A 9,453-nucleotide genomic window follows, 5' to 3' on the forward strand; every position below is an offset into this window, starting at 1 on the left:
GGGGTGGGGGGGGGGAAGAGGGAATTTTACTCCGGAACCAAAACGCACGGAGCCGGAACCCGGGGGGCGGGCGAGAGCTGTGAGAACGACTCCCTTGACGCCATGTTGGAAGAGGGCACAAGCCCACACCCTTCCCTTTCCCTTAGTCCCAGCCCCGCCCACGTGAACCCTAAGGGCTCAGGCCACCGTCGCGGCTGGGAACCACTAGGGAAAAAAAGACGTAGGGGAAGGGGCTGTGGAAAGGGCCCTGGGGAGGTCTGAGCACGGCTGCTGGGTACAGGAGAAAGCCGTGTAGGCTTCTCTGGCTGGGAGGCTGCGAGGTTGGTGTGCGAGGCCCCGGATAACCGCGTGGTCCTCTGCCGACCTTCTGTTATCCGGGAGCGGCGATCTAAGCGAAGCGGGCGGGTTCTGGGGTTGCACCCCGGGAGTACGAGCGAGGTGATGGATGGTTCGTGCTCTTTGCTCTTACCCAGCCAGGGACGCACCTGGTTTATGTGTCTGGTGGCGGACACCGCAGTCTTTGGTGCTACTTTATTTCCACCCCAAAAATTCTCCTTGTCCTCTCTCTTCTCCCAGCCCACCCCCATCAAACCAGCAATAAATACCCGGTCTCAGGTCTAAGACCCAGACTGAGCTTTTTTTTTTTTTTTCTCCTCCTTACCCACGTCATGCACCCGAAAGAGCATCACCTCCCTGCAGCATTAGCCAATCTAATTTGGGTCTTTCTGTGACCTTGTTTCCCCTCGGGAATGCCCCTAAATAGCATAAGCTAACGCAGAGAACAGATTAACAAGCTAGATAGAGATGGGACCATCTTCCTCTCTTATTAACTGTTGCAAATATAACCAGTAGCGTTCATAAATTAACAGTTCTATTGCAATACTTACTTAAATCAATAATATTAGGCTATAATTACAGGTATGGCAATAGCCGTCTGCTATTTTTTCTTTATTTCTTCGCTTTTCATGGCTTTCAAACTCTGGTTGATATCTATAACCTCCTGTCAAGCGTTTTTGCAAATTGTAACCTCTAAAATTTTCCTCTCTTCCTTTTCCGATTAAAAAGTGCATGTCAGTAGTTTTGCTGTTTCTGAGTTACATGTAGACTGGGGATGGAGGGGGTGGAGAGGGTGGAGGGCAAGGACTTCAAAAGCCCTTTTTCAGCAGCTAGATTTTTGGTTAACGTGGGGGGGAAAAATGGAAAACTGCTCATTCTCCTGAGTAATTCCTGAAACCGTCTATCATTCGCCCTTATTTTACATTGCCTATACTTGAGTATGTTTAATATTTGAATGGCTATTATTGGGCATAAATTTTCTCTTTTCAGTAACTATAGTAACTACTGTAAGATTTGTTTTAGTTTCCCCTAAACATTCTAGAATTTACTACTCTCCACATGAACCTCAATCCTATGAAAATGAACCTTTTGCCTGAAGTCACCATGTACCTTTAATGAAGGTTTGTTTTCTATTAGATCTCTTAAAAAATAGGCTACAAAACCAGAAAATTTCTGTAACCCAGTGATCTGCTAAAATACCTTTTTCATTCACAGGACTATGAGGAAAACCGAGTCAGTTTGACAAATTTGCATAAACTGAAGCAGTTTCTCCACTAATAGCATACTCCGTGCTCTTTCCTAATACTTGCAGACACAGCTGTAATCAAACTTCAGCTTGTCGTACCTCTTATAAAACATCTTAGTATATTGACAGCTGCAGTAAGCACTTTTCCAAGAAACCTCCAACACTCGATCTAAGAAATGTCCTGGGTGCAGGCAACGCAAGACTGTTCATTGTTAGGTTTTAGATGACAGAATGCCATAACTTCTGAAAGCTTTGTCAAGCAAGAATACATTTTGTTTTCTGGATAATGATTAAACATATGACATAGGGATGATAATACCATACCTACCTACCTACCACAGAGGATTGTTGTGAGGAACTTAAAAGTGCTATATAAAATAGTTATTTTTATTTCAAAATTAAATGTGTATTTAATCTTAAAATGTTTGCATAGAGGGCATTTTTAAAAGTCTCTTAGTAAAATAATGAAGTTACTCTGGGTTTGGTTGAAATACACTGATAGTTTGGTGGATGAAATAGATTCATTGTAGCAGAGATTTTGCTTGTAATAGCTATTTGAGGGGTTTGATTCTTGGTTAAGGAGCCCAGTGAATTGGAGAGACAAGACTCCTAATCAGATCTGCCATTACAGATGTAGTCTACACAAAATATAGCTTCTGACAAGTTAGTTAGGAAACAAACATCCTATGATGAATTATGTTTTCTTATTATAATTTTTAGAGGTATTTTCCCCCATCTCCAGCTATTTCCATATGCACCGACTGATTAGAGTGCAAGGCATGTGGAGCAGGAAAGGACAAACTCCACTTAGCATCTGCTGCCTGTCTCCAGCCTCAGTTATTTAGCCTTAGCTTGAGTTTGTTCACAGCAAGGGGTTTCACGAAGAGATACAAAAACAACCAAGCACAAAAACAAAGAAACAACTGTGTAATCATGTTCACAAAATAGCAAAATCTCACTTGGGATTTCAGAAGCTTCTAGAACATAGGCTGGAGCTCAAAGGGACCTCAGAGACCATCCAGTCCATTTTACAATGAAGAAACTTGCCCAAGGTCACATAGGTATTATCACAGGTGGGATATGAATCCAACGACTTACTCTATGAGACAGTTCTTTTTCCAACTGTAACACAAAGCCTGTAACTTATTGAGAATCACCCCTAAAGCATACCTAAGTGGCCATTCAGCCTTTGCTAGAAGTCCTCTAGTGACTAAACCTACAGCCAGTCTCCTTAGGCAGCACCTTCTACTTGTGAATAATTGTAATTGTTAGAAAGTTTTTCCATTCATAAAGTTCAAATCTGCCTCTGCTCATTCAACTTATTGCTCCTAGTTATCCTCTCTCCAGATAAGCTAAGAAATTATAGCCCTCTTCTAGGAAATAGCCCTTATCATGTGTTTGGGAAGAGATTGGTAGGAAGAAGGAATAGTAGGGCAGCAAGTTATTCTCCATTATTAGGTAAAGTTTGGAACCTCTTAAAAACTGTTATTGGGGCGGCCAGGTAGCACAGCAAGTAAGAGCACCAGCCCCAGAGTCGGGATGACCTGGGAATCAAATCTGGGCTCAGACACTTAGCACCCACCGAGAAATACCTGGCCATGTAACCTTGAGCAAGTTACTTAACCCTAATTGCTTTAAAAAAAAAACACTATTATTTCATTCTCTAATTCTTTCTTCCAATTTCTTATTTTTTCCTCTAGTATTTCTATTTGATTTGGAAAATCGTTGTTACCTCTTTCTTTGACTCTTAGTTTAACTCTTCCAGGAGTTCTAATTGAACTTGTGTCCAAGTTATGTTTTTCTTTAAGGTTTTGCTTATAAATGTTTTGGAGTCATTCTCTTTTTGAAGGGTTTGTACTTTGGGTATCCCTGCCACCATAATAATTCTTGATAATGAATTTTTTTTCAAGGGGGACAGGGTTACTCATTCTTCCAGCCCACTTCCTAACTTTAGACTTTTTTTTTTTTTAAAGCAATAGGGGTTAAGTAACTTGCTCAAGGTTACACGGCCAGTTATTTCTGGGTGTGGTGCTGAGTATCTGAGCCTGGATTTGATCCAGGTCATCCCGACACTGGAGCCAGTGATCTTACTCACTGAGCCACCTGGCCACCCCTAAGCAATTGGGGTTAAGTAACTTGCTCAGGGTTACACGGCCAGGTGTTTCTGGGTGGGTGCTAAGTGTCTGAGCCTGGGATTCGATCTCCAGGTCTTCTCAACACTAGAGCCAGTGCTCTTACTCGCTGTGCTACCTGGCCACCCCCTAACTTTAGACTTTATGTTAGAGTCATGCTCTTTATGCTTCTAGAGGAAATGTCTGGATTGAACTTGTATCCTTTTGGATCTCTGATAATTCCTTGAGCTATTGAATGTTGTTCTAAGATCCCCTATGGGATTGATCTTGGTTGGAATTCCAGGAGACTACTATTGGACTCAAGTACTATCAGCCAGCTGGAAAGCTCTTCAGGTTCAGAATGTCAGAATTGTAGGCTTCCCTTTGGTCTGGTATTCTTGCCCTGCCTACCTCCTGCAAGTTTCACAGGTTTGGAAGCTGGAACTGAGATTCAACTCTGCTCTTGGGGTTGGACCCACAAAGATACTGGTTTTTTTTAAAACATATGTTTTTAAAACTTTGAGTCTCAGAATCCCAAGATCCTAGGTCCCCATTTCTTAGATCAACACCATCTAAGTAACTCCATGCCTAGTGCTGGGTCCTTCCCTATCACGGTGCCCCAAGGGGGCTCAAGCCCTGGCCCCCACAGCTGGGGCCAGAACCAGAACCAGAGCCCCCCAAGAAGGAAAGGAAGAAGAAATATCTTTGGCATGACAAGCTTCCTTACACCTACCTGGCCATGATAGCCCTGGTGATTCAGGCTGCCCCTATTGGAGGCTGAAACTGGCCCAGATCATTCACCAGGTTCAAGCTCTGTTCCCCTTATTCAAGGATGACTATGAAGGGGGGAAGGATTCCATCCAACACAACCTCTCTTCTAATCGATGCTTCCACAAGGTTTCCAAGGACCCAGAAAAGCCACAGGCTGAGGGGAATTTTTGGGCAGTGGATATGAGCCAGATCCCTGCTGAGGCCCTTCAGTTGCAAAATACAGCTGTGGCCCATCGAGGGGAGAGGGGTGGCCAAGGCAAAGCTTTTGCCAAGGATCTGTCCCCCTATGTTCCCCGTGGCTGGCCCTACCGGCTCCCTAGCCCCAACCAAGCCAGCAACTCCTTCACTATTGATTCCTTGCTTGGGGATATTCCAGAAGGGCCCCAGCCCCCATGGCCATCCTCCTCTTCTTCTTCTCTTCTACTTCAGAGCCAGTGTCCTGGCCCCTGGGACCCTTCTCCAAGTCACAAGAAGGGTGTTTGGGGAGCCATGGCACACCTACTTCTCCCCTGTCCTCTTCCTCCTCTCTATCAGAGTGTGGACTCTGGCCCCTCCAAACCGATCCCCCTCCTGCAGGGTATCTCAACCCAAGCAGGGCTGTTGGGAACCACAGTGGTGTCTCAGCCCCCTCCTCTCTCATCTGAGCAAGGCTCCTGGCCTCTCCTGCCCCTCCCTGTAATTCAGGGTACCTCAAGCCAGGTGCAGCTATCAGGAGGTACCAGGATCCTCCTTTGGGGACAGTTGCCCACATCATACTCCCCCATATTCATCCCAAATGTGGTGATGCCCTTAGCACCCCCACCTTGCCATCAGTGTCTGCCTTCACCAGGCCCTCCCTATTAAGGGCTAGCACCTAAAATCACTGGTCCCTCTGGCTCTGTAGGGGACTTGGATGCACTCTTCCAGGTGGTACCACCCAACAAGAGCATCTATGGTGTCTTGGTCACTCACCCCTTGGACCTGGTATCTCCTAACCTCAGGGGGTCTACTCCAGATGTTTTACTCACCTGGTACAATGCATGAAGAAGTTGGACCAAGATCTCTCTCCCATTCATTCCTTGCCTTCTTCTCCAAACTCCACCCCAAATTGAGTCCACATAAGGAAAGCAAAAGAGATAAGGTTTCACCTTGGGGGTTCCCAGACATCCTCAGACCCAAGTCCCAGGTCCACAATTACAAACCAGTTGTTCCCCTCCTTAAGGATTGTCCGATGATTAGTCACCCTCTTACCACTTTTCTAATCAGTCATAGGATTTAAAATCAGATTTAAACTCAGAGCCAACTGAGTCTTTTGAAAATTTTATTACAACCCCTTCCCTTGTGGAATGATACTGCCATGCCTTCCCAGAGGGAGAGAGACAGTGAGAAAGTGACTCACTGGAGCCCTGGGGACAATCCATTTGACACAGAATCTTAGAATTGGGAAGGAGCTTTGAGATCACAAGAGTTTAACCCCCTAATTTTTCAGAGAAAAAAAAAAACAAGTTCATTGAGGTGAAGAATTACCCAAGGTCATCCAATGAGTTAGAGCCAAAACTGAGACCCCCCCCCCAACCCAATTTTCCTGACAGGACCTAAAATTCTTTCCACTATCCCTGCCCCCCAACATCTCCATTATACTCTTTCCTATCATGTTTTCCCCCTATATCTGTCAGGTCCTGTCTGTTCTTCAGTTTATACTATCTCCTGGCTGAGAGAAGAGGCTGGGACTCTGCCTATGGCCCCTCACTTGGGCTTGGGGAGGGGAGGAACTAGCACCTTTGTTGTGGGGGGCAGGGGTAGAGAAAAGGGATGTGAGCTGGTTGCTCCAGAGCCTCAGAGCTTGTCGGGGGTCGGGGCACACAAGAATAGAGGCAATAAAGGTCTAAGACAGTTTAAAAAAAACAACAACAACAACTTTGAGTCCCAGATTTTTTCCCTTCTTCCCTCCTCACCTGCCCTCACTGGGAATATAAGCAATTCAATATAGGTTGTACATGTGTAGTTACCCAAATCATTTCCATAGTACTTATATTGTGAAAGACTAATTATATTTCCCTCCATCCTATCCTGCCCCCCATTTATTCTGTTTTCTCCTTTGACCCTGTCCCTTTTCAAAAATGTTTGCTTCTAACTACCCTCTCCCTCAATCTGCCCTCCCTTCTATCATCCTTCCTCTTATCCCCTCACTCCCATTTACCTGTAGGGTAAGATATGCAATTGAGTGTATATGTTATTCCCTCCTTGAGCCAAATTCAATGAGAATCAGGTTGTCCCATTCCCTTTCACCTTCCTGCTCCATTTCACCTCCATTGTAACAGTTTTCTCTTGCCTCTCTTATATGAGATAATTTACCCTAATCTATCTCTCCCTTTCACCTTCTCCCAATTAATTCCTCTCTCACCTCTTAATTTTATTTTTAGATATCATCCTTTCATATTCAACTCATCCTGTGCCCTCTATGTATAAATGAACATACATATGCCCACACTCACATATATGTTTATATACACATATACCCTCCTATACATACATATATGTGTATGTCTACATATATATACATATATATTCCCTTCAACTATCCTCATACTGAGAAAAGTCTTATGAGTTATAAGTATTGTTTTTCCATATAGGAATGTAAATAGTTCAACTTTAATAAGTTCCTTATGATTTCCTTTTCCTGTTTACCTTCTCATGCTTCTCTTGCTTCTTGTATTTGAAAGTCAAATTTTCTGTTCAGCTCTGGTTTTTTATAAAGAATGCTTGAAAATACTCAATTTCATTGAATGACCATATTTTCCCCTGTAGCATTATACTCAGTTTTGCTGGGCAGGTGATTCTTGGTTTTAGTCCTAGTTCCTTTCACCTCTGGAATATCATATTCCAATCCCTTCCATCCCTTAATGTAGAAGCTGCTAGGTCTTGTGTTATCCTAATTGTGTTTCCACAATACTCAAATTGTTTCTTCCTGACTGTTTGCAGTATTTTCTCCTTGATGTGGGAACTCTGGAATTTGGTTATAATATTCCTAGGAGTTTTCTTTTTGGGATCTTTTTCAAGAGGTGATGGGTGGATTCTTTCAATCTCTATTTTGCCCTCTGGTTCTAAAACATCAGGGCAATTTTCCTTGATAATTTCTTGAAAGATGGTGTCTAGGCTCTTTTTTTGATCATGGCTTTCAGGTACTCCAATAATTTTTAAATTATCTCTCCTGGATCTATTTTCCAGGTCAGTGGTTTTTCCAGTGAGATATTTCACATTGCCTTCTATTTTTTCATTTGTTTGGATCTATTTTATAGTATCTTGATTTCTCATAAAGTCATTAGCTTCTATTTCCTCCAATCTAATTTTGAAGGAGTTATTCTCTTCAGTGAGTTTTTGAAATTCCTTTTCCATCTAGAAAATTCGGCTTTTTAAGGCATTCTTCTCCTCTTTGGCTTTTGGGCCTCTTTTGCCATTTGAGTTAGTCTATTTTTTTTAAGGTGTTATTTTCTTTAGTGTATTTTTGGGTCTCCTTTAGCAGGCTGTTGACTTGCTTTTCATGATTTTCTTGTATCATTCTCATTTCTCTTCCCAATTTTTCCTTCACTTCTCTTACTTGATTTTCATAATCCTTCTTAAGCTCCTCCATGGTCTATAACCAATTCATAGTTTTCTTGGAGGCTTTTGATGCAGGAGCTCTGACTTTGCTGTCTTCCTTCCACTCCATGCCTTGATCCTTTTTGTCCCCCAAAAAGGACTCTATGGTCTATTTGTGTTTGCTCTACTTGTTCATATTGTCAGCCAATTACTTGACTTTTGAGCTCTTTGCCATGGTAGAACTCTGCTTCTAGAGAGGAGAACTTTGTCCCAAATTGCTGGGGTTTTTTCAGCTGCCAGAGCTATTAGGAGGGTGCCCTCTCTGCAGCCCCCACAAACTCTGGCTCACTGGCCACACACTCCAGGACCACAATCCAAGACTGAGATCCAGATCCAAGTAGGTTAAAGCAAGAGCAATTACCCTCTGAATGGTCACTTGGTCCCTCTACTATCTGCAGCAGGAGCTCTGGAAGCAGCCACAGGGTGGCTGCACCACCGTGCTTCTGCTGCTTCTCACCCTGGGGGCAGGGGCCAGACTGAACTCTTCCATCCCCCTGTTTCAACAGAGTTCTACACTGACCTTTTACTTTGTCTTTGGCATTTATGGGTTAAGAAGTCTGGAAACCGACACAGCTACTGATGATTCACTCTCCTGAAGTCTGCTCTGGCTGCTGCTGGGTGTGGCTGCCCTGGGGCTAGAACCATGCTGCTCACTGAGGACTCTGCTGGGCTCCCAGCTCAGTTTGATAGGTCCTTCCTGTTGGCCTGTCAGGCTGCCTTCAGTGGGAGATTTGTTTCTGTCATTTTGTGGGTTATGTAGCTCTAAAGTTTGTTCAGAGTCATTTTTTTTACATGTATTGGAAGTAATAGGAGCAGGAGCACACGCCAAGTTTGTGCTTCTACTCCGGCATCTTGGTTCTGTCCCCACAAAGATACTGTTTGTGCTGAACTTATTCTTCATTTGGTACAATTCACCACTAGTGGAGTGCCCCAGGGTAGCAACCCCCCAAACACACACACATACAGACACACACACACACACACACTGTAATCCAGTGATACTGGCCTCTTTATTGTTCCATTAACAAGATACTCCATCTCCCAGCTGCAGCATTTTCACTGGCTGTCTCTCATGCTTGAAATGCTGTCTCTCAGTATCACCACCTCCCATCTTCCCTGGCTTACTTCAGGTCCCAGTTAAAATCCTACCATCTACAGGAAGCCTTTTTTGACCCCCCCTTAGTGCTCGTGCTTTCCCTCTTTTAACTAACTTTGCAGCCACCCTTTGCCTTGGAATGTCAGCACTAGGATCAGGTCCCCTTCTCAGTTTGCCTTGAATCTGTGATCTGGACCTGGGTAAGGAATGACGAGCTGCTAGTTGGCACCTGTCCTACACAATGTTGGGGCCCCTCAATATAGATCTACAACTTC

General features: G+C 44.0%; 1 pseudogene; it reads left to right on the top strand.

Moving 5' to 3' along the window:
- Positions 1 to 4,277: 4,277 nt before the first annotated feature.
- On the top strand, positions 4,278 to 5,661 carry LOC138168526 (forkhead box protein H1 pseudogene; annotated as a pseudogene).
- Positions 5,662 to 9,453: the final 3,792 nt, after the last annotated feature.

The sequence above is a fragment of the Petaurus breviceps genome, unplaced genomic scaffold, assembly GCF_028583685.1.
Source record: "Petaurus breviceps papuanus isolate PSGF00001 unplaced genomic scaffold, PetGlider_PUasm1.0 37, whole genome shotgun sequence".
NCBI lineage: Eukaryota > Metazoa > Chordata > Mammalia > Diprotodontia > Petauridae > Petaurus > Petaurus breviceps.